Source organism: Bidens hawaiensis, unplaced genomic scaffold (genome assembly GCF_021521415.1).
Source record: "Bidens hawaiensis isolate Kalapana, Puna unplaced genomic scaffold, B.hawaiensis_p1.1 tig00084006_1, whole genome shotgun sequence".
Lineage (NCBI taxonomy): Eukaryota > Viridiplantae > Streptophyta > Magnoliopsida > Asterales > Asteraceae > Bidens > Bidens hawaiensis.
The window spans coordinates 11,332-15,725 of record NW_027506779.1 but is presented as its reverse complement, the minus strand read 5'-3'; the positions used below and the strand labels follow the sequence as shown (position 1 = coordinate 15,725).

The 4,394-nt window shown below is 39.0% G+C and overlaps 1 pseudogene; it reads left to right on the top strand.

The window, feature by feature from the left end:
• The first annotated feature begins 946 nt into the window (after window positions 1–946).
• LOC143618524 (pentatricopeptide repeat-containing protein At5g66520-like) lies at window positions 947–3,534 on the top strand (annotated as a pseudogene).
• The last annotated feature ends 860 nt before the right edge of the window (window positions 3,535–4,394 follow it).

The window sequence follows — 4,394 nt, the reverse complement described above, 5'->3', positions numbered from 1 at the left end:
GCTCAAACCTAAATAGATTGGTCTCCTGCAACATTTGAACCATTTCCGGTGAGCAAAAGTCGAAGGCAACAGACGGATTTAACGATCGTTTGTACGCAGGAATAAAACATTAGGACAGTCGATGCCCCTCCTACTCTTGGTCCAACGCTCAATCCTGCCACAGCTGCATGGGGGTTGTTCTGGTTCTGAAATGCGATTTCCTTTGTTGAATTTCATTATTTCTGGTAGAGAGTACGTCTTGCTCAAACAACTTTGAAAAAACATGAAAATGGTCGGGATCAAAGCCATCGGCGTCGAATGATTTCTTCCATATAGATTTCCTTCAACGATGGTCGGATTTGATAGGTTTTCTTTAAAGTTGTTCGATCTTGTCAGAAATGTTACACGTGGTTGCGTGTGTTACTGGAGCTTGGAAACTATCGGCACGCTTCCAAAGACATCGTCCTCGTCCATTTTCACAGTAACAATAATGGAACTTTCAAATTAATGGGTCAATTTCAGCCTTTCTCCTAATTTGGTCTATATTGAGCCTTAAGAATACAGAAACAAGGGGTAATAAGAGCATCCACAATAAAGAGGAACAAACACACCAAAAAACATATCTAATCAACTTCCACGTCAAAAAAACACAATTTTATAAAGCCATTCAAAACTCACCCAATAAGAAATTATAAAAACATTGGTACATCATCACCATCTTTTACCTTTAACAAAATTTTTTTTTTCTATGAGCTACCCAAACCTACACCCGGTCCCATCGTTCGCAAAAAGGCCACCTCAAATTATCTTTTCTAGTTCTTTTGGAATAACAATAACTTTATAAATATAATCTTCTTGTTGGGAATGTTGTTACCGGTACCAAAAATATAGAAAACAATTACCGGTCGCACCAATTAATTACCAACTTTTTTTTGATCTTCATCATCATCCACCTTTCTTTCACAACATGCTTCAAGTTTCAGCTTCTTGTCTCCCACCAAACCCAAACCTCAACCTCTACCCGTTCCAAATCTACAGAAACCCAATCGAAGCAGCTCAACTCCACGCAATCTCACTCAAAACCTCAACTTTCAACCACCCATTAATCTCTTCCCGCCTTATCTCTCTCTACACCTACTCCAAGTCCACCACTCTTGACCACTTCCAAGCACCCACTTTGCATTCTTGGAACACCCTCATCAAAACCCACATCCAAAACCACCGCTCACAGCAAGCCCTTGTTATCTTTCTTCATTTCATCACACGCTCCGCTTTATTACCCGATGCTTTCACTTTACCTTGTGTGCTTAAAGCCTGTGGGAGCTTAAAGAAGGGGCACAGCTTCACGGCTTGACTTTTAAACTTGGGTTTTGCTTGGATTTGTTTGTCTTGACTAGTTTGGTTACCATGTATTCCAAGTTTGGGGATGTCGGCTCTGCACGGAAGCTGTTCGACGAAATGCCTGAGAGGGATTTGGTCTCCTGGAACGCGTTACTAGACGGGTATGTCAAGGCGGGTGAGATCAACCTTGCGGAGGAGTTGTTTGCTGAAATGACCGAGAGAGATGTCGTGTCGTGGACAGTGATGGCTGATGGGTTGTGTAAATGTGGAGAGTGGATGACGCGCGTAAGGTGTTCGATGGAATGCCGAGTAGGAACGTGGCTTCGTGGAATGCGATAGGAATGAACAAGAACAAATAAGTTTTAGCTAATGTAATAAAGATACCAATTATTGTTCCAAAAATTCTACCCCTTTTAGTAATATCAAAAAGATCAGGAACATATATGTACGGAATAGAAAGATTCCAACCCCCCAAGTAAAGAACTGTTACAAATAATGAAGAAACTAGTAGATTTAAATATGAAGCAACATAAAATAAACCAAATTTGATACCGGAATATTCGGTTTGATAACCTGCTACTAATTCTTCTTCTGCTTTTGGTAAATCAAAGGGTAATCGTTCACACTCGGCTAGGGAAGAAATTAGAAAAACTAGAAACCCTATAGGTTGACGCCACAAATTCCATCCCCAAAAACCATATTTTGACTGCGCTTCAACTATATCAACTGTAATTGAACTGTTAGATAATCATAGTAGATGATAACATCACTGTTCCCATCCCTATTGCAAAACCGTACATGAGATTTTCATCTCATACGGCTCCTCAAAGTCACAAATAAATCCAACGGGTATATGAAAGCGGGTGATTATGTTTCTGCGCGTGGCTTGTTTAATGTAATGGAAGATAAAGATATAATTACATGGAACTCAATGATAGCAGGGTATGAACATAACGGACTGTGTGTAGAAGCTCTAAAGCTGTTCACTGAGCTCCTAAATTTGGGGTACATCCCGACGGATAGTACTTTGGTTAGCACATTATCAGCTATTTCCTGGTTAACCCTTCTTAGCAAAGGAAGGTGGGTTCATTCGTATATGGTTAAAAACGGTCACAAGTTAGATAACATACTCGGTACTTCACTAATTGAAATGTATTCCAAATGTGGGAGCTTCGAGACCGCTTTAACGGTTTTTGAAACCATACCAAACAAAAAGCTAGGCCATTGGACTGCCATAATAACCGGATTGGGAACACACGGACGGGCTAAACACGCTCTCGATCTATTTCTCAAAATGCTTAAAACGGAGATTGTTCCCAATTCTATCACCTTCATTGGTGTGTTGAATGCTTGTAATCATGCAGGTTTAGTTGAAGACGGGAGAAGATACTTTAACATGATGATAAGATACTTTAACATGATGATAAACGAGTATAAAATAGAACCAACAATCGAACATTACGGTTGTTTTATTGACCTTCTTTCCCGATCGGGTCATCTTGAAGAAGCGAAGAATGTGATAGAAAACATGCCCATGAAACGAAACAAAGTTATCTGGATGAGTTTACTCAGTGGTTCAAGGATCTATAAAAAGTTAGAAATCGGTGAATATGCTGCACAAAATGTGATAAAAGCGACCCTAATTTTATAGAAAGTTATGTGCTTTTGTCTAATATGTATGCTGCCAATGGAAATTGGGACAAAGTGTCACGTATTAGGGATACAATGACAAAAACCGGGGTTAAAAAAGATCCCGGATGCAGTTTCATAGAGTATGAAAACGAGGTTCATGAGTTCATTGCGGGTGATAAATCACACCCTCAGAATAACGAGATTTACCATAAGCTGAGTGAGATTAAGGAACGACTTAAATCTTTAGGGTATGTAGCTGATAAGTCACAAGTTTTGCTTAATGTTGAAGGGGATGATGAGAAAGTAAGTGAACTGGAAACTTATAGTGAGAGGTTAGCTATTGCTTTTGGGTTACTGAGTTTGAAGCCCGGGATCCCGATTCGGGTAGTGAAGAATCTTCGGGTGTGTAACGATTGTCACTCGGTTAAAAAACTTTTGTCCAAGATTTATGATCGGGAGATTATTGTTAGGGATAACAGTCGTTTTCACCATTTTAAAAATGGGTTGTGTTCGTGCATGGATTATTGGTGATGTGGTGGAAATTACATTCGTACCCCTGGACCGGCTATGGGTTGGTAATGAAGTTAAAAATCCTTATCGATTATTCAGTTTGAAACCGAATAAAAAGAAAACTGAACCGAACCGAAAACCGAACTGTATTCTTATTGATTATTCGGTTTGGTTTTGAACCTCATATTAAATCTTACAGAGCGGTTATTTGTGTAAAAACTGGGCAAACGGGTATAGCTGGTGAGTTATTTGAGAACATGTTGGATCAAGAATGGGATGCTGACGTGGATACACGGAACATAGTTCTTAATTCTCAGACGTAGGTAATGGTTTACATGCTTTATTGATATATCAACTGGTGACCTGCTGAATGGTAATGTGGATGTTAAAACTTAAATGATGATGCCTCATGAGTCATGCCACATCAGCTGCCAACGGGTAGGATGTGGCCTGACAAGTCAGCATTAAACCCCCACGGCACCATTTTGTAGACATGTATGTAAACGAACGAACACGAACGGAGGCATGTTATTGTTCGTTCATTTAACTTTAACCGAACACGAACATGAATACGAGCAACTAATCGAACGGATTTTTTTTGTTCATGTTCGTTCGTTAATAAAATGAACTTGTTCGTGTTCGTTCGTTAAAAATCTAAACTAGCAGCTCATGAACGTAATGAACACAAATGAATGAGCACAAATGAACATAACTAAGCAAACATATACGAAGATAACTGAACAAGTCAAAAACATTAAATATACAATAATATTAATAGCTAACAAGCACATCCAAATTAGTGGTTCGAATGTATGATTCATCCATTTATAATAAACGAACGTAAAGAAACGCAAGTGAGCGAACGAAACATGTGTTTATGTTCGATCAGTTGGTTAAATGAACAAAAAAATTTGTTTGTATTAGTTTGTTAT